This window comes from Toxotes jaculatrix, chromosome 8, assembly GCF_017976425.1.
Source record: "Toxotes jaculatrix isolate fToxJac2 chromosome 8, fToxJac2.pri, whole genome shotgun sequence".
Classification (NCBI taxonomy): Eukaryota; Metazoa; Chordata; class Actinopteri; family Toxotidae; genus Toxotes; species Toxotes jaculatrix.
In genome coordinates this window covers 6,205,964-6,227,629 of record NC_054401.1, presented here as the reverse complement: position 1 = coordinate 6,227,629, position 21,666 = coordinate 6,205,964, and the positions used below count along the sequence as shown (strand labels likewise).

Genomic DNA, 21,666 nt, shown 5'->3' with positions numbered 1-21,666 from the left:
CCCATTTCCCTACTCAATTCCCATTTTCACAGCTCGATTGGCACCTCGCATTCTAAAACCTGTATCGCCCTGCCTCCACTCCCAGGCGCCACACTACATGATAACCAGGTCAACACATTCAGCCCACACTTCCTCTCACACACTGAACCACAGGACCAGTCACAGACATGCAAGTTTATGCACACATATACCAACACCCTCAATGATGAACCAAACCAGCTGAGATGAAGGTTTGTCTGAGTTTATCGTGGCAGGGAACACAGCAAAGATTCGCTTCACATTCCCCGTGGAAAATACATATGACTTCATCTAGATGCACATGGGTTGAAACACAAAGGGAAATACACATATACACAAAAACGCACACACCCACTACTGCATAACCCTTGTCGACCTCTGCCACTCACTTGCATGCTCAGTGCACAGTGAACTTGACCTTTGCCCAGGTTAAGGTGCTCACCCACAGGTTATGTTGTGAAAATCAGTCGCTTGTGTAGAACAAACAAACAGTACTAGCATCTGCACTGAGAGATGGGAGATCACTTCAGTCCTGACACAAAGGTGACTTCAGGACAGTCCTGGGGTTCACACTCCCTTTGTTTCCACTTGTAAAACAAACAAAAATTGTGAATTACAATTACAAAAAATTACATTTTTTTCCAGGGCCAAATGTTAATCTTTAATGATTTGGTGTTAAGTACACTGTTTTAATTCTCATATATATTGTGAAAAGAGACGTTAAATGTGAGCAGCAGCCAGGTGGAACATTTGGCAGGGGAACTGTTGCGCCCAGGTTCATCTAAAGGGGGGAACTTCCGCCCACTCCCCCGAAAGTAACCTGGATGACGCAGGGACAACACCGTCTCTTTACTGCTGCTTACCTGTCTTCTGTATTTTACAGGTCAGTATTTGGTAAAATGTGCCAGTGTCAGTTTGTTAGAGCTCAGCTTCACGCGGGCAGCCGTTATAAGGACGCTAGAATGTTATTTGGAGGTTGTTGATGAACTTTAAGGACTTCCCGCCAGAGTCGAGGCGGCAGGTTCAAATCCGTTTGGTTTGCAGACGCTGTTCTGCGGGTCTGTTTCACCCTTTACCTCGTCTTGCAGGCAGGTCGCTAAGGTTCAAAGCTTTGTTTTGTACGGTATTTTATTTGGCCTCCCGCGCATGAAGTAAGTTGTGATAGTTTAAAGGAAAATTGAAGTGTTTTATTGTTGTGTTTTAAAGCTACACAGATGCAGTTTCGTGGAGAATGCTGTAATATATGGTAGTTACATTGAAAGGGTTAAATATTCCTCTGTGAGTGAAAGCTGTTTGTTAATTAAGTGTGTACATCCGGGATTTTGCAAATGAGTGATTGCTTGCCATAAATACAATTTGGTAACGCGGCATATTGCACTATATCATTATAGTAGCTTTGATAATGACCAATGTTTTGGTTAAAATTCAGTGATGACACGTGATGCAGTTGTTTTCATTTTCCATGCTAAGTGAGATTTAGAGCTCAAAATTTAACCAAAACAGTCATACTGTAATAACACTGTTTTATGTATATGGAGCTAAATGGTTATTGCTTCCTCAAATAAAAGAATATGAAGTGTGGATCTGCAGCATCTCATTTATGGGCGAGTGGGAGTGTTGGGTGTAAAACAACAAAATGTAAACATCATCTGGCTTAATGACAACATATCTCAATCCCTTTGATGTAATCCACATTATTTATCCTTTTCGGGCAATTAATTCAAATCTGGCCAGCCAAACACAACGGACATGATCAAACAGAACAATAATGAGACCAGAGTGCAACCAGCAGTGTGCTGTTGCATGGCCAAAACAGAATCTTCAGACGTCACTTTCAATTTCAGGTCTACTTTTGGCTTTATTGATCCCTATCTGAAATTCTCCTTTTTCTCTGCTCCCTCTTGGGGCTCAGCATGCAGGCTGATGAACTGCACCCATCAGGAGGATTCAGGAGAGTTGCCCATTGACACTCCAGAAAGAAGGGTGCTTGCCAGCAGGTAAGCTTAAACCACCAGCCACCCAGCCGTTTCTAAATGTGGAAACACAGAACAATGTGGATGCAATTTTACTAAAACTGAAATAGTTTTGTATATAGGAGTGAAAAATCCTGAGTGTATACGAAACACAACTGAGCTGAATATGAATAGAGACATGATAAATCACCATGCAGAACAGTGCTGGTGGTGAACACTGCAGTGGCTCTTGGTGTTGGCATGGCCACCGGCATATTGAATTTTGCTGCTCACAGTTGTCTTTAGCAGCTACAGTCTGTCCTGGCTACTGGCATCTTGTCCTTGCTTTAACCCGCTGTTTTGGCACATAAATGGAACCCCACCTCCATAACATACATGTACACACACAGACACACTTGACTGTTGTTCACCCCCCCCCCCCCCCCCCCCCCCCCCCCACCAAGCCTTTGTGCCTTGGGTCTGAATCTGTCTGCCATTTTTAAGAGACTAAAATTTTATGGACATGCCTACTGGGCTGACAGGCTATTAATTTACCTACACTGCAGCTCATCCTTTGCCACATCAGTTCTGCTGTTCTAATGAACCTGAAAAAGCAGATATTATGGCTGACACTTTATCTATATTTGGACCATAGGTAGACATTCACGTAATTCCCTACACTTGTGGTCCAGTGTTTTTGCCTTTGTGGTTCCCTGCATTGTGTCTTTTGTCTGTAAAAGCCTTGGAAGGCTGTTTGCTCAGTACCCACAAGACATCTATTATGTGATTTGTATTCTCTTGACTTTTACATGCGCCTGTTTGTAATTACACTTGCTGCTGGCAGACACTTATGAGTAGATCTCTATTGAGCTGTACAACTTTAGCCTGCATAGTCCTTGCAAGGCTGTCTTTGTACTGTTCATCTATTTCGCATTGCCCTTGACGATCAAATAAACACGGAGTGGAGGGAAAGCTTCTTCTGAAAGCATGATTGGCGTCAAGACGGATAACGGCAGAGGCTATAGTGAAACCCATAACAATAATCCGTTTTAACGGAGGCTACTGTGGTTTTGAATTTGAAAGGAGATGGAGAGAGGCATAGTACAAGGTTGGAAAGGAGAGGTGAAAATAGATAGCCAGGGTGAGCTGAGGTCCTGAAAAGAAAAGTCACTGAGAATGAGGAAAAGCCTTAGTTGAATATGGAATTACAGGGTGTTGTGGAGCAGCAGCAGTAGAAGCACTAACACTAGCGGTAGTTATATAGTTATAGTAGCAGTAGTATTAGGTGATAACAGCAGTACTGGCGTAGGTGGGAGAAGGAGCGATAGAGTAGCATCAATATAAAGAGGAGAGGAAAGTGCAAGGACACAGCCTGTAACGCTGGGGCAGAGAGCAAAGCAAAGGAAAGACACACCCGCATAATTAACACCGGCATGCTGCAGCCAATTAAATATTTACAGAGGCACTTCCCTCCGACACCTTGATGATGAAGAGAGGCAGCCCAAGGATTATCAGATGCCGGGAGCCTCAGGCAGGAGACAAGGGGTTGGGTGTGGGGGATTAAACATTAACCGGCGCAGATATCCCTTTCTCTTCCTCGTCTGATCCCATTAACTCTGGATGGCCCAAATCCAACCTCATGTCCATCTCTCTAAAGCCCCATCTTCCTACCCTCCTCCTCCTCTTCTTCTTCACTCCACTACTTATTCAGCCCCTCCACTCCCTATCGACGAAATCTCTGGCTCCTTCCACCCTCAGCACCACCTGTCAGGGACAGAACAACGGGAGAGCAGGGAGAGAGTGATGGGCAAGGAGTGAGAAACCACCTGGATGCCTCGCTCAACAGCACAACAAGATGGATATGCAGGTTGCCTGCTTTTCACAATTGCTGGTGAAGCAAAATGGATGTCGGTGGGATGCCACTAGACAGGAAATCTAAGAAATGTCAGAGAAGTCACAGTGAATGAATTGTTTTGAATCTCTCTGGTAATGTCATTTTTTCCCCCTCTCAGGCCAAACATGTTTCTTCCTGCTGGAGGAATGTGGTGGAATGACTGAAATAAGTGTTTACGTGACTGCAGCTTCTTTCAGCATTAACTGCTCTGGTGAGCTCGTTCTGAGGCATCAGGAGGATTGGTTGGACAGCTAGCTGCTCATCATTCAAGGTCACATATTTTTGCTGGCCTCACGTGACCCCCACATTTCCAACTATTCTGACACACATACGACTGCTAACGCAGCTTGAGCTCACAAGCATGCCAAAACGATCAGCGTTTACAGAAAAGCAGGGCATCACCCTCGGGCGTCGAACTTGGCCTTACCAAAGATGTGACATCTGCCCCTTTTTATTGTTCACATGCTGCATCCACAGTTCTGCCTCTGGTCCCCTCCCATCCAGCATCTCCTCCTCTCTCCTCCCTCCCCTCGTCTCCCTCCCACATACTAATCCCTCTTCACACATCAATCAATAGAGCACTGCAGAGTGCAGAGAGCCATACAGTACTCGATGCAGCAGTTGTACAACTTCAATGGGCAGCCACAGATCTTTACCATTGAATCAAGCGTGGCCGGGGAGAAAAGCCGAGCGTGCTAAAACCAGGGACGAGCCCCACTCCACTTTCTTTTACCCCCCTATTTTCCTTGGACTGACTCCTAAACCCCTTAGCACTCTTGAAATCAATACAGTAGTTAAACTGTTACTTCCTTTCCCAGTGAGTACACACACACGCACGCCCACCTTACACAAGGCCCTGTAGACTCCCCTAAATACACCCTGTGCACTGGTAATTTGACAGATTTGTGGGCAAGTGCTGTCGCTGCTTTGAAAGAGAAGCTTAAAATACTGATTCACCCCAAGTAGCTCTGCATCTAACATCCTGTGACAATAACATACTTTATAAGCAGCAAAAAGGAATATAATACAGCAGCATGGTGCCTTCTGTGATACTGAACAAATCTGAGCTGTAAATTCCTATTTTAGTGTTGTATTATGATAAAAGCATTCAGCAAAGGTATAACAGAAGAGTAGGCTGAAATATCAGCAAAACATTAGCACCTTGTATTCCTGTCTATTTTACTGGACATTATAATAAAGATCTGTATTATATTGGAAGATAATCAGAAGAGTTTTCTTGAGAGAGAAAAAAAAACACAGCTAACATGCAGTGTCTCTTCACAAATGCGCTGTGTGTATCCCGGAGGTCTTACAAATACCCTGAAATAATTTATTTTCCTCAGAAAACATTTGCAAAGGCAATTTTTTTTCAATATAATGAAGCCTGCATTGTTTATATCTACTGTACATCTGCATGCTAGCAGTCCTCTCCTTCTCTACCATTCCTGCATTTCTTTATGATGCACGGGCACTGATTGATTGACGGTTGATTAATATAAAATTGTCTGTGTGTATTGGATCCATAATTTCAGTGATCATGATCAATGATCATATCAACAAGAGGTACTTGAACTTGAAATCCATAAACCATTATTTTTGAATTACTGCCCAGCCTTATACTATAATGTGAACATGTATAAATAATAAAATCGCAAAATAAAACTGAACATATTCTGTTGTTCGATATTTTTATTGTTTATAGAAGCTCTGTCAGGTGCTGTGATACTGACCCAATATTTCCGGCCATGTAGTTAAGCTTCCAGCACAGTGGCAAGGCTTACCCTATAGTTTACACTTGAGCCTCTAAGAGGCCACAATAAAAATAGCAATTACTGGGCGATCGTGACAGGAGACAAAGGAGTGTAATAGCATGGGAGTAGTTATTTTCGATAGGACCATTGGTTGTAAAGTGGAGTCAAAAAGAATGAGACATCAAAAAGTCAGCTGAGTGTTGGGCAGTTTGTGTGTGAAATGGATGACCAGGCAATACAAGCTGCCAATGGTCATTTATGACACGCTTGAAAAGTAGGACTAATGCGAAAAACAGAGTTTGACGAGAGCTTGAGAATTACTGCCACTGTTGTTAATCTGGACATAACTGAAAGAGCTGAAATCAGGCAATTTCCATCAACAACAAAAGACGATGTGCTGAAAATGCATTCAGTGAATTTCAAACAAAGTCTCAAATCAATGTGGAGCTGAATAAAAAGATCTCATTTAGCTTTTGTTTAGATTTTTTTCTTTGCATGCATAAGCCTTTATGGCACCACCACTGACTTAGCTTATTAATTTTCCCCCCACCATTCATTTCATACTGATAATGACATATTTCTGTGGAAATATGCAAAATATGTAATATACTCAAACAGAGTAATAAGACCAGTTAATTGTGATGACTGAATGGAGGACAATTAGCTGCTGTCTGAAGCCACCATGGTAATAAGCAATCTAAAATAAGTCATTCTTTGTCTGTGCCTTTTGGAAACAGCAAAACAAGAAGGAAAAAAAATTGGCTACAGGAGAGAAGCAACATTTTCACCTCAACACATTTCAAGCTCAGTAGTTGCATATGTTACATCTAAACACGTGTGTGTCCATGAATTTATGCATGTATGAATACTGTATTTGAGTGAACCGTTTTTCACTCAGTTATTTGTGTATGTGTGTCTGTATTTATATATGTGTGTGGGCTCATGTGTTGTTCAGGACCACTGACCACTGTTTGTCCAGAGGTCTTGCTACCTGCACCGCAGGGGGTGGCCAGAGAGTTAGAATGAATGGAGGTACAGGGTGCAGTGAAAGAGAAGGAAAAGAGTTGGGCCAGGGAGGCGGCAGTAGGTGAGGGCCAGAGCCCAAGAGTAAGGTGCTGTCAGGATAATTCACAGCAGCGGTACTTGCTGCGAAGAACAAAACAGAATTACCTGAGGGAACAGAAATCAGCTAACACCTGCTTAGGAGGGAGCTCCTGAGGGATGGAGTGGGAGAAGGAGGAAAAAAGGAGGGAGGGAGGCATGGTGCAGTGCACTAAGATGCTGGCAAGTACAGATGAAGTAAGCATCAGTGTGTGAGTGTGTGTGTGTCTGTATGTGTGTGTGTGAGACAGAGAGATGGAGTGCATATATGTATTTGCAAGCTGGTATAAATCCAATTCCTGCTTGTGTTTTTGAATTTGTGTGTGTGTGTGTGTCTGTGGGAGAGTTTAAGTGTGTGTGTTTTTGTGCATGTGTTTGCATACTTCCGTCTGTTTGTGTGCAGTTGGATTCTGCCTGGCTGTGCCCACAGCCATCCTTACAGCTGTGGATGGGGTTCATTTGCATTCTGAATCGCAGCAGCTCTTGCCATTGTTGCTCCACTGCTGTGATTCGGCACCGCTAGCTCCTGCACACATAGCCACCATGCCAGTTATGTTTGGCTGCAGCTGTGCTGGAGAGCCCATGGCAGACATTCAAACTGCCACCACGAGCTCAGGCCTTGGTCTGTAAGTTGGAGTGAGTTTGGCTGACGTCATTTCCCTCTGTGGGCTTCCTGGTTCACTAGGCTAGAGTGCATTCTCCTTCACCAAATCTTGGAGCTCCCTTCTCTTTCTCTCTGCTTCCTTGTCTTGCACCAGATGGAAGCCGGATGACACCCCGGCTAGCTTTTGGCACCATCAGTGTGCTGCCGCTGCTCAGTTACAGAAAAGCCCCTTCCCTCGACAGCATGATAGTCTTGCTCACATGCTCCCTGGTTGCTCTCTTCATCTTGCTGAGCAAAGAGGCCCTCTAAGTTTAAAATATACCCAACTTTAAAAACGAGTCTCCCTCCCTTTTCACCCTCCAACCCCTTCTTTCAGCGTAGGTGATGACATGCTTTTGGTATCTCTTTGGAAAGGCCGGTGCATTATAAAAGAGCAATCAATAGAGAGCCCATTTAATCTTTGCTGCTGAGCAGAACCGAGATGGGTCTCGTGTATGATATACAGAAAAAATACTGAGAATCAAGAAAAGAGAGATGGGAGGAGAGGTAAAGGTGAATTAATGTGTCATAGTCTGCTTGAGGAGGAAAGAAGCATGCAGCCAGTTACTTGGGGCAAAGCTAAGCTGTGCATTTATGTCAGCCTTGGTGGACTGAGCCACTGATGAATCAGCTGGCTCATGTTCCTGATGAAGCTGTTTTAACAAAGCCTCAGGCTATCGAGGAATATGAGGAAATCAGGGGCATAACTAAAGCTGTAACAGAAGTAATGTGTAATTAAATACAATGCCACTGGCTAATTTGCCTTTCATTTATCTCTACACATCAGTTTCTTCTGTGATTTCTCATTGTGTTTTCTCGCAGAAAGGGTTGTATAACTTCTATTGTGGAGGTTATTAATCTTTCAGTGTGCTGTTACAAACATAAACAAATTCCTAAGTCACCATAAGTTATTAGAGGGCCGTCTCCTTGGAGCTGTTTGAATTGGATTAATGCTCCTTCATGTGGAGCACTGAAAATGATCTCTGGCTCCCCTCTCCCTCATGTGTGAATGAGCTGCAAAAACAATTTTACTACTGTGCCACGAGCACACACAGGCACGTGAGGACTGCAGGCCTTCCTTATGCACATACACACTCTCACAAATATAATACCAGCTACTGTCACCTTGACAGGTATAGTTGTCGATAACCACAGCAAAAAAAAAAAAAAAAAATTTATTTTTCAAGTGTGTTACACTTTACACCATATAGTACTCTACAGAGCAAAGGACCATCAAGACATAGCTATCTTCCTTAGACATAAATTGAAATATCAATAATAAAACATGCACAGCTGCCAGGATGTATTGCAAATGTCACACACTAAGTAAAAATGAGTGTGTATGGCAATGACTCTTGCTCAAGTGAAAGATTATGCTATGCTGTAAGGAATATTTCCATGAAATACTACAAAACCTACAGAGACTTTGAAGTGAAAATAGAAGTATTGTCCTTTTAAGCTACATGCTAATGAAGCAAAATGTTATATGGCCTAAATTTAGAGTAAAATACACTAAAGACATCTATCAGACAGCTTCTTTAATTTACATGTCATTCATTAATACCACTCTGCAAGTGAGGCAGTGAATGTGTCATAGCAAGATTGCTTCCTAACGCATAATTTCTAACCCTTTTTACAAGCTGTCTCATTATCTTCACTCACTCCATACTGCATAGGCATCGGCTTCATCTGCAAATGACTCAACAAAACATTAGCCAGATGTTTATTTCCTACATTTGCACAAGGGTCTGGAGTAAAGGATTAAAATCAACCCCCTGAGTTGTAAGTTAACCTCCAGCTAGACATGACTCTGCTTGAGTCGGTGAATTCAGAGAGTGAAGAAACTGTTTGAACAAAGAGGAGATGATGGAGAAGATTTGGTGAATATTTTCAAGGAAAAATCCACCCTCAGATTCTTTTTCACAGTTACGTAACTTATCATCAATCTGTGATGCCGACTGTGTTCCAGCAGTTATTTTGTGGTGAAATAGCTGATTTCTTTTGGTCTACACACTTTGCCGCAATCTTCCTCACCTACTTCTATTAAAGTTAGTGATTTTGTCTGGTTCTTCAAACTGCATTGTTAGAGCAAGAGAGTGAGATGTCAAATAGAGAAAATATTACTTGTGTCCTTGAAACAAGTTATTTTCTTAATCTGCCTTTTTATTTTTTTTCTACCAAGGCTACTGTCTGCTGAAAAACTGGTATCTTAGGTCATGTTCACACTGTCAGCCAAAATCTGTTGTTTGGCATTTCCAGATTATATCCAGATTGATTTTAGAAAGTTTGGACAGCAAAACAACCCCTTGAAACGCAGTTTCTGCAAATCAGATCCAAACCACATTTGAAGGTGGTTTAATATGTGATTCCAATTGATTTTCTACAGATCAGATGTCTCAGCCTGGACACCCTGACTGCTCGAAGTGTCTTTTGCGTCACTGGCAGCGCGACTCACAATGACGTCAAATCCAGAACACAGAGGAGTTCTGCACATCGACATAGAGATCATGGATGTCTATGGGGTATGTGGCTTTCCAACGCAGAAGCCCCACAGCATGACTACGTCTACGTCGTTACCACAGCAACCCATGCAGGTGATGTCTTGACACACAAATCTGATCTGATCACTCACAAATAACACTGTGGACAGTCTATGCTGAAGTTCTTATTTGGGAAACAAATCTGATTTGCCTGCTGTCTGAACAAAGTTTTAGTTTAGTCTACATTGAATTTTCTCTCTGTAAAATAGTTGCACCTTGGGGCAAATTAAGTCTAGAAAAAAACCGACCCTGCCCTGTGTTTCTGGTGAACTGAAACCAAGACTGTTGATTTTGTACAGTACAGAACCAAAAAATGTTGTTAGCAACTTGTGTGATGACACATTATGCAGAGCATGTTTTAACAGCATAAAAAATGTATTTTACTAGAGGAAGAGGAATATGTAAGAAAACAAGCTGACAGTGAGATGAAGAAATAAGAAAGGAGAACATTCAAAGCAGCAGCTCAGTCTTGTTTGTTAAGGACCTTTTCTGACCTCACAACTCTAGCCTAATGTTTTACTTCCTCCAGCAGTTGTCCTCTTACTTTTATTAGGAGCAGCTTTTTCTCAGTTTAAGCCCTTATTCACTGAGCTGGACACCCTGTCAGAATCTAAATGAATTTCACTGCTTTCCTGACTCTGTTTTCTCCATCTCTTTCTATGTAGTTCTGCATACTTATTTGCGTAGTTCTTGCTCTGTGTCTGTGTGTACAGTTGTCAATCTGTGTTATTTGCCACAGGGTACAAAGTTGATGTTTGCATGTCCAGTGTTGTGAGCTTGTCTGCAGAAGCCACGAGTACTTATGGATTAACAGTTGACTGCTGACTAAACTTTTAACCTGAACAGTGCAGTCCAGTCATGGTTTAGCAACTATAATTTGGCACAGCGGGTCTGTCAAGCTTGGAATTTCTCCACACATTGGAGCAGTGTGTGTACTGTGGTTATAGTACGAGCTGTACTCTATTTTAAAAATGTTTGGAAGGTGGCATCTCTTACTCCCCCCAAAGCCAAACCGGTACAGAAAGCGTAAGGCATGCATTAGACCGTGTGTTTGTCTGCTCTGACTTAAGGTGCTACGATAGCGTGTTTGGCTAATTAGCTTACGGTCTACAAAGGGTTATTTCCAAGGCTGAGGAGTTTAAATAACTACATTAATTTCAGGGTAAGGGTTAGAGGTTGCTGGTTACTTAAAAAAATGTCCCATTCGTGACAGAGCATAGCGCTGTGAAAGCTGGTCCTGGATGCTATTAGACACTAGGCTAATGTTAATGGCTCTGTTCTTTTTGTCTGGGGCATTGCAGCTTTAGCCTCAGTCTCTAAGCACAATATCATGCATGTAGCCATTAAGCGTATATTGAAGGTCCCTTTCACAAGATACTCATTTTAAAACTAAAATTTAAGTCAGTAACATCTTTTACTTAGCTAGCTGCTCACAGCTGTTCAGCAGTGTATACATATCATACTTTGCTGATCCACCCCTCCATCCTAATCTAACCTGTCTCTCTTTTCTCTCCTGTTGCCATCTTTTTTCATCCCTTTTTCCACCTTTCCTCTTTCTTCCTCGCTGCTTTCTTATCTTCTCAGCTCCTTCCTCATCTCCTCTCCCCTGCAACGCCACAGCTGATCTTCTCCACCCTCTAATTCAGCAGCTTATCTGAGCATACAAGTTCCACAAAGCTCTGTGATCCCCGTCACCCCGCAGGCCTCGTGGGAATCATGAGTCACTGCTGCAGATAGATGACGGTATAAGAGCTGGTTGGGGGGGATGAAGGAAGGTGGGAGGTTGAGGAGGTGACAGAAAGAGAGGTAGAGGGGCAGGAACTGCTGTCGGGGAATGCTGAGGAAGTCAGAGAACTAGGAGGGGAAGAGGAAATGCAACCAAGTGTAGAAGAGAAGTCATGGATAATAGAAAGCTGAGGGGTCCTGAAATAAAATAATGCCTGAGAGAGGAAAAACTTCCTGTTGGCTGGGCAGGACAATCTTTCTACCCATTAGTTTTCAGGTTCAGGACCTGTGCTGTATTTAAACTTCCCTCTGATGCTTTCTGTCACCTATCACTGCAGATTCTGTCAAATAAAGCAGGGATAACATGGGGCAACTTTAAACAGAAGCCTGGGAGAGCGAGGGAGAGAGAGAGAGCAGAGGTAGGTAATGGATATAAATTTTAAAAAAATGCTGAGAGGAAAGAGAGTGAGAGACATAGCTCCCCTGATAAAGACAGAGACAGACAGACTTGTTGTTAGAGATTTAGTGCAGATGTGTCACACAAATCCTGATCTTTAGTCAGACTCTGACAGGCACAAAGAACATCTTGCTGCCACGCAGAGGCCCCCCGTTAGTCCTCCTCCTCCTCTTCCTCATCATCTCTTTGGCTTCCCTCTCCTCGAGCTCCTCTCTCCGTTGTCACTTCCTCTCTGCCTCATTTCTCCATTTGCTTCACTCCATTCCTCCCGTTTCTCTTTTGCTCTGCATCATCTCTCCCTTCTCTCTCGTTTTCTCAGTGCACCTCTTCTTGACTCCATTTTCACACTCTCAATCCATCTCTTTCCCTCTGCTCCTTCTCTCTCGTTACTACTCTTCTACTTTCTTTTGAGAGAGAGGTTTCATTAAAAAGCTTCAAAAGTCAGTTTCTGCTGCCATGTCAGCCCTTGCCCTCTCGGCCCCTTCTCTTCCCTCCCTGTGTCACTCTCCTGGTGGATTTTTGCTTCTCGTCTCCCTTGCCTCTCTCCACTAATGAATTTTGGGCACTTTGCAGCCACAGATGGTGCAGCAGGCAGCCGATGGCAGCAGGGCTCTGGCTTAACAAAGAGGGAAAGGCAGAGAGAAAGAAAGACAGAGTGCTGCAGCAATAGACCGTCTGCCATCACCTCTTTTAAAAACACACATCACTGAATATGCCCTCACCTAAACCTCCCTTTCCTCCCATGTTGCATGGAAATCCTGATGTACACACTTCAGCCACAGGCAGCCAGTGTGAGCACACATATCGTCAATCCACTTTTAATGCATTTTCTCTTTTTGCCCTTTTCTCCACCATTCTCTCACCATCCATCCCTTTTTTCGTCCTACAGTGGCTCTCTGGTTAATTGCAAAACCTTGTTTCTTTCTGGCAAGCTTGAAACCTCTCTCCCTGCAAGGGAGCCTTCGGGCAAGGAAAACAGCCCTGAAGTTGTGTTTCTCTCCTCATCTTTTTAACCAGCACCATACCTTTATCTATGTTTCCTTTTTTCAATTCAACTCACACACATTGCAGAATTCCAGGCTTAATTCATTCTGCCCTTGGTCTCTGAGAGCCTTTAAGTGGGTGAAAAAGTAGGCGAAGGCACCAGCAATGGAGGCATGTGTAAGATGACGAATGAAGCAAGGTTTAGAACAATTATTTGTTTAGTAAAAAACACCCAAGATCTCAGTGAAAATGTCTAAAAAATGTAAGTCTTCTTTTTTTCCAGCTTTGATCTCATTATGGTAGTTAGGGTCAAGACCGTTTCAAGAGGTCACAGGTTAAACCTGAGGGGTCATGAGATGATTTACAGAATAGAAAAGAGAGATAATTATGTATTTTTCCTGACTTTTGCCTGGTTTGTATGAAAAACTGGATACTTTCACCTCTTCACCTCACCTCAGGCCTCCAAAAATTATTCAAATGAAACAATCTGAGAAGGAAAACCACTTATAATATGTAAGGAGAGGAAGTATACATTGCTTTTCTTTAAGGGATTAAAATGTTAAAAAAAAAAAAAAAAAAAAAAGTAAAACCAAAAGTGAGTATACCCAAATTTACATTTTGGGCGACTTTCACTTTCCCATTCACAGATTTTAAAATGTCTATAATGTTTTAACTACTGATAGGAAAGATGACACAAAAATAGGCCCCTTAAACCAAAATTGTCCTTTAAAGCAACATTCCCAGCAGCCTGTGCTATAACACAGGTGTAATTGCCAGGTGAGCATGTTACCTCTGCCCAAACCTCAGTTCTAATATCATAATGTAAATACAGAGAAAACTGTAAATACGGGGACATCAGAGAGAAGACTGTGTGCTCAGTGTATTTTGAGTGGGCGTCCCTATATGGTCAGCACATCCTGAGGTAACACTGAATGATTTATGAATTCTGGGAGATTTAACATGCTCAAATGGCACTGCTCTACACTGTTGTATGGTGAACCTCTATAGAGAGCTATGTATAGTACCAATGAGCACATAGGTTAATTGTGCTAACTCAAGGGCGTCCCAGATGTGGTGCCCTTGAGAGTTGTATCATTATGTATTTTTAAGGCCAAGCAATCCTTTCCCCCCAAAGCTTTCCTCTCCCCCTTTCTCCTGTTTCCTCTCTCTATTGCTCTCTCTCTCTCTCTCTCTCTCTCTCTCTCTTGCCGTCCCTTTTTGCCCATCTCTCTCCCCTCTGCAAACAAACTGCCTCGTCATCATCATCATCTCCCTTGACAATGTTGGTTGCTTTCAGAGCCCCAGGTGAAAGCTGTTCTCCCACGCAGAGGTCAGAAGTTCAAATCCTCTGTCCATTCCGAAACTTTTTGGGAACGTGGGCAACATCACCTTGCTGTGCTTTTGTACTCTTGACATTTTAGACAAAGTACTTGTGATAAAATAGAGAGGAAATTTTTTTTTCGTAGACTCGGGTTTTCTGGATGTTCAGGGAAACAACTCAGAGTATTGATGTGGACTTGAAGTTAGATCTGTTCTCCCTGGTGGTACATGATTTTCTGTGTGGCTGCTGCACTCCGTTTAAAATCTCACACCCTCTCTGGAGGTGTAATGGCAGGGTTACATGCTGAAACACTAACAGATATTTTATATAATAATGTATTTAATTTATTTTTTTCAGAACTGTTTCATATTTATGCACCTTCACATCTTCATTTCTTTTAGGAAAACAGAGGGATTTACTGCACTGATCCTTGTAATCACCATTACAAACCATAACAAACTGAGCCAGCAGTGGGCAACATTACTGTATGTAATTTTATATTATGAGAGTAATATATGATGCAATTTAAAATAATGCAGTATTTACAACATGGAGCAGTCAAAGGCTGCGGTTTACTATTAATTAATCATGTTTGATCAATTGATAATCATTTAGTGTATAAAATGTTACAAGGTGTTCTAATTGCTTGTTTTGTCTAACCAACACTCCATAAACCCTACAATATTCACTTTACATTGATATAAAACAGACTCACCAATTCTTCACATTTCTCCACATAAATGACTTAAATGATTAATTATCAAAATTGGTGCTCGCTGATTTGCAGCACTGCTTCAAATGGACACTAAGCAGAGATTTTAAAGGAATAGCTTCCTTGGTAAAAAAGGCTTTAGAATCATCTCTAACCAGCTGACGGATCCCTATTGCCTCAGGATATCTACCTTCATAACTATAAGCTGAACTAAACTGTACTTCATTCAGTCATGAAAGCAGATGATGAGTGTAGCCTACTTCATTTCCACTCTTGCCCATATTAACACATCACACTCCTAACGTGCTCACATAGTCTCACAGTCTCTCTCCCAGAGGAATAAACAAACCACAGAACAAGTTTGCTCCAACTTTTTTTTTTTCCAATTCATCTCTCATCATTGCTCCTCCCTTCTCTCTTTCTCCCTCTGTCGTTTTCTCATTCTCCATCATTCCCTGAGGTAGGAGGCTGTGCGGGGGAAACTGACAGCCATCATTGCATCGTTTGTCGGCTCGGCTGCTAATCTGCATGGCGTTAATAATTGATTGAGGCCTGCAACCACAGATCTATGATGGACTCTCTCCCCCTCCATCTCTCTCTCTCATTCGTTCCATCTTTTCTCCTCCGCCTCTAAATATACTCCCACTTCACTTCCCCCATGCTATCAAAATGCATTTTTCTAGCATTTTTCTTCATTCGCTCTCTCTTGATGAATCTACTGAACCATTCCAATTCTTTTCTCTCACTCTCTCATACACACAAACACACACTGCGCCCTCGTCTCTCTCACCATGAAACCTTTACATCTCTGTTTCAGCTTTTCATCCACCTGTTAAGTTTTTCAGATGAGCCTTTTCACGTTGTTCAGCTGTCTGCACTGTGTGAGGTGGCTTTATGTATCCCTTCTCCAACAAACAACAACTGAACAATGCTGTGTCAATGCCACCTGTCCTGCTGTACACATACAGGGGAGTGTGCGCACACACATAGACACACACATACAGGCACACACAATTTTTTGCTTGACAACATAATCCTGCCATGCCGCTGTCTGTGATTTATGAGACCCAGTTAAAAGGATGTGGCGGGGGGGTGGGTGCATCTATATGAGCCGCAGGGCGAATCAAGTCACTTGGGTCCCCCTGTGATTTCTAACCACAAGCTATTGCGCCTGAGCACTGCAGTGCATGTGCACACACACACACCAGCACAAATGCATGTCCACTGAAAAAAAAACCCCACAATGTACATACGCATCTACACACAAACAGAGGGATGTCATACTACACATACCCATACACACTTGCTGTAATTCAAGGCTGGCCTGTTCTTTCTTGTATAAAAAGGTTCCTACTTATGGAATTAAGTTAGGACCAGGCAAAGTGGACAACTGCCCTGAGGTAGCCGCTGTGGTAAAGGCCTCAGGTTCAGTTGTGACATTGTTTGTTAATAAACTGCACAGAAATTTAATTGTGAATATGCACAATTGAAGTATAATAGCTTTTAAAGTGACAAGGGTCTCAAGGTGGCTTTTATATTTTCACTTTCTTAAAATTTCTTTATTATTTTTAAGACTGGATATTGCTCAGTAGATTTTATTTCTATAACAAAAACTGTTAAATACCAAAAGCCGACCTCTAATCTTGTTTACTTATTCTTGATCAAATATTTTCGTAATTTTATAAGATTTGGAAGTTTAGGAGCTCATTTTAGTCAAAGTTCTTACACGACTGCTTGTGCTGGTTGAGGACACCGGCTGCAGTTTTGAGGTACTTAATTTTAGTATTTACATTTTCTTTCTACTCTACTACAATTCAGAGGCAAATATTGTACGTTTTACTCCAAAACATTTGTTTGACAACTTTAGTGACTAGTCACTTTACAGATTCATAATACAAAACATAATCAACAAATAAATTATGATATATTGTTATAGGCTAAGACCAGATTATATTGATCCCCAGAGGGAAATTCACAAGCTACCCAGAAGTATATAAAGTTATTAAAATTAGCCCCACCTCCCCCATCAGCTACAAGATTAAAGTGATGTACAGTAATTATAGTATAATCATTTAATACAATACATCATGCATAATGAGCACCTTTACCTTTGGTACATTAAAAATATTGTGATGCTAATTCTTTTGTACTTTTTTCTACACTGTGGTGTTGCTGAGGGGTCCGAGTACTTCTTCCACCACTGTCTATGTAGAAACAAGTAAAACATTTATTATTTTTGTGCCAACAAATGTTAAACCATACGTAGTCCAAATTATTTCATTTCTTCCCTGGGGGCCCCTAGAAGGTTAATAAAGCCTTAGTTTAGTGTTGTCCTATGCCATACACATACGTGTTTTTTTTTTTTTTTTTTGTGCTCCGTCTTTCACAGCTGCACAATCAATCTCATCCTTTCATGTACATGCACTCAACACAAACATGTTTGCTGCTCACACACACATCTCTACCCGGCAGACATAAATTCATAATAACGTCTTAAGGCAGCCATCCATGGCAACATAAACAGAATTTAGAGGAATCTAAGCAGCAGGAGAAACAGTGATGTGTGTTTGTATGTATGGGTGTGTTTTTCTGTGCGTTTATCCCTGAGTGTGTGTGTTGGAGAGTGCTGTGCATGGGGGCTTGGCTGGGGCTGGGGCTTTGGCAGTGGCCAATCTGCCCAGGCTGTTAGTCACGACGCTGTGACACCCCCTGCTCCCAGGCACTGCACGGGTCATTAAGGAGCAGCAGCACAGCTGGAGGATGACCACACACATGAGCACACAAAAGCACACTGACACACAAACACAAACATGCCAAAATGTGACATCACTAGAAAGAAGCAGCACCTCTCCTTTGCCACCAGGATGGTTAAAGGGGACTGAGAGATAGATACAGCACACAGGACACACACACATGCAAACCCATGCACACTACTTCCACTACCTTCCACAGGGGGAGCTGGTGTGGCATGAGCCAGCCAAAGGGGGAATCATCTATTCAATTACTTAATTAAATCCCGAGCCCCCAAGGGCCCAGGAGATTGAGGAGGAGACTAATTGAGAGGATGGGATTCTCGCTGCAACCTCAGTGTTGCTCTGCATCCTCACCCTTGCCATTGCATGTTACTGAGGCCAAGTAGGACAGCATGGGGACAGAGCCCAAGATATGATCTCCAGGCAACGCAGAGTGAGAGCAGGACGGGTGAGACCTGGATGAATCGATGAGATAAGTGGATTAGAGTTGATTTCTGCTTCCATGGACTTAACTTTGAACCTTAGGTGGGGTAGCAACAGGGTAGATAGTTGGAAATAGTTGATGTGGCAATAGATTTCTTTTTAGACCCCCAGAGAGTGGTTGTTTACCATTGTGAGGGGAAAAAAAGCATTTTTATGAACCCTTTATGGACTTTAATTGCGCTGATCTATAGGTGTAATAAAAGAAGCTGAGAAATAATCAGTGTCCCAGGGTGTGTTGAGTGGTTTCTCGGCCACCTACTTGAGATGCACCCCACCAGGAGGGGAAAGTTGTTTCTGTTAAGGGCAATGAAGGAGGAGGGAAAAAAGTTAAATGGCTTTTAATTAAATTTTAATCAAGAGATAATTTTCCCCTCCCCAAACCGCTTAGAAGGAAGAGATGGATAGAGCTGAGTAGAACGCGAAAGAAGGAGCGGCATGGCCATGATGGATTGGATGTGTAAACCCTGCAGAGAGCCCATCACTGGTGTCTTGTTAAAATTTAATCGATCAGTTGATTCTCAATGAAGCTGCCAGATCTTAAAAAGGATTAAGCTGCTATGAAGGTGAAATTCTTCAATTTGGTTTGCCTCTACTCACCTGAGAATAGTCTCTAACTCTCTAAGGCAAGAAAGTCTCAAAGGCAAACCTGTTGTCAATACTGCTGCTTTATCATCAGGTGAAAGTGAGATGGATCTTTGTAAATATTTTTGTGCTCTGAAAATGAATAAAATTAGAGTTTAGTTGCGGTCCTTGCTGGAACTCAGATGTTATTGTTGATAATGCCACCACCCCCTCTACAGCCAACACCTTTACTTTGCCACCAACAAGACGACCCGACCTTTAAGCAAAGCCCGGTGCTCAATACAACTTTACTACTTTATTGACTTTACTGGCTTAACAGCGCTGGTGCTGCACAATAGACATTTCATCCTGAATGTCAGACTGCTGATGTCATAGTTGCCCAGGAAGCTGGACCCAGCTTCATGAAATCATAAAGCCATGTAATCATCTAATATCCTCAACTCCCCCTTGCTTAGCTCCACTCTCTGCTCTTTATGAGATGCTTGGTGGGATGGGCAGACGGCATTCTGGCCTGAAGCCTGACCACAACATTACATTCTCCTCACTGATGTGCTGCAATATAAGAAAACACCACCAGTAATCACATTATCATATTCATGCAGCATCTGTGAGACTTATAGAGGAGCGGTGACTAGCTGCAAGCTGGATGTTGCATTGGATTACATTTCAGCTGAGTGTTTCCTGCCGTTACGGCTGGCTATTACTATTATCACTTTCCTTGCTAGGCAGGATAGGAGCGAAGCAGCACATAAAGTGAAAATGTCACAGGGGTTTTAGTGGGTAGGAAGAGGTTTGGAGGGGGAGTGTAGTAAGAGGCTTCGGTGCACAGGGCAGAGTGTGTTTCTGACATGGTGTGTGACGAGGGGCATCACGCCGACCCCTGCTCATGAATAAGACATGGGCTGAGAGGGCTGCCGGGGTGCCCGCTGTCCATTTGCCATTTGCACGCTTGGCCAAAGCCATGGAGGATGACTGGTGAGGGAGTGCTGTATGGAGTTGCTCTAGGAATACGGCATGGAGATACAGAGTACACAGAGGAGACTGCTGCTTGCAGCTGTGCCATTTGTGAATTGAGGTTTTGAGGTCTACTACACTACCATAATTAATGACTGGATTTACTGATTACATGGACATGAACAGCATGTCAATTTGATTGTATTTTTAAGAGAAAGCATCTGGGATTCTGATTTGTGTGGTTCTGGGCCTCGTCATGTGGAAACAATGCAAAATGCTCTCTGTTCCTGTGTGTGTCAAGCATGTGACAACAGTCTCAGAGACACAATGAAAGTAGAGAAATAGCTGCAGGGGAAGATTTAGTGATGCAGTGCAGTACATCTTCAGTGCTTACTTTGGATACAGATATTTGCTTTAATCATTTCCGAAGTTGGCCTTGAGCTCACAAATTGATGTCCTTTAATGATTTCCAATAACAACCAACATCTCGCAGTCACAGCATTTGCAAGTTCAATATGAAGGAAGACCTCAGAAAACTGTATGGAAACCTGAATGTTAAAATAGATTTTGGAATAATATTGACAAAAAATAAATAAATATTAATGAAAAAAAAAACAGCTTAGCTTAGGCTGGCAAACCAGAAATGGCTAATCACTTTCATCCGAAACGCATGTGACCCAACCCCCCCTGGGAGGGCAAGCTAACATTGATCCACCACCCTCCTCATCCTTCTTTTTCTTCTCCTTTTCCACCCGACCAAGGAAGATGGGAATCAATAGAAGATCAAGGAAGTGCCTGGAAAATAAGTTGATCGTGAAATGTTCCAGACTGAACTTTTACTTCAAAAGGAACTTCCAAAAAAGGGGAACAGACAGACACACCAGTCACAAGAACTTTGAAGCCTGGGCCTTGTGGATGTGAAGCAGCAAATTGAGGTGAAGAGTCAGAGGGAGGATGCTGGCCGCTCAGATGGAGGATAAGAGGTCAAAAACACTGCAGCTGAATGGGACAAATAAGTGCTCTGCTGTTAACACAACCTGACACCTGTACAGAAAGGCTAAGCCTCGTTCAACATGGCTGTTTTTGACTATTCTTTGGACAAAGGGTTGTCAAAGGGGTCTGAGGGCTTTCAGCTGGCTGTTTGGACAGAAATATAATGAGTGGAAACACAAGACTAGTTAGCCTTTGTCTTTTTCTTGGAGTTCTGATCAGAGTCTGTACAATCTTCCCATACAACAGTGTGAAACCTGCCTGCTGTCCTCAAGGCTTGCTCAAATGTAAACAACTCTAACTGGCTGGCACAGCCTTTAACCTCCAAGCCTGTGGGTCTCCTCAAGCTTTTAATACACCTTTCGATTGAAAAATGTTCAGGAGGCAGCAGGATAGTTCACAGGAGCTGTTAACCGCTGACCTTGTGGATCCCAGTGCCTGTTAGCAGAGTGACATGTCTAACCCAACTACACTAGGCCAAACAAATTAGGCAATAAACAAGGCAAAGAACTGGAGGCACCCAGCTGAAAGCTTCAGCCACAACAGCTTTGGCGGGCATTCAATTTTCCATTGCTGCCACGCCCACACCCCAGTGGAGAAGCTAGAGAAGCATCTGCGGCCCCATACTAAAATATCTCTTACATAATGAAGTGCTGAAGTGGAAGGGGAAGCTATTTGTAGGTAAACCCAGGACTGATTGGGTCTGTCTAGACACACCTGCAGAAAAACAAACAAAAGTATCACAGTCTGCAAATCAAACAGCCCATAGCTCACCACTCCACCCAGCTTTTCTACCATATGCACAA

At 42.7% G+C, this 21,666-nt stretch overlaps 1 protein-coding gene and 1 long non-coding RNA gene across 2 annotated transcripts in view; one reads left to right on the top strand and one right to left on the bottom strand.

The window, feature by feature from the left end:
* Window positions 1–21,666, bottom strand: part of iglon5 (IgLON family member 5) — an 85,424-nt gene that overhangs the window by 16,042 nt on the left and 47,716 nt on the right. The window lies entirely within an intron of this gene.
* Window positions 827–20,998, top strand: LOC121186598. Its single transcript, XR_005894507.1, has 4 exons — window positions 827–901; window positions 1,931–2,015; window positions 9,746–9,881; window positions 20,636–20,998. It is a non-coding gene; the product is annotated as an uncharacterized LOC121186598 (long non-coding RNA).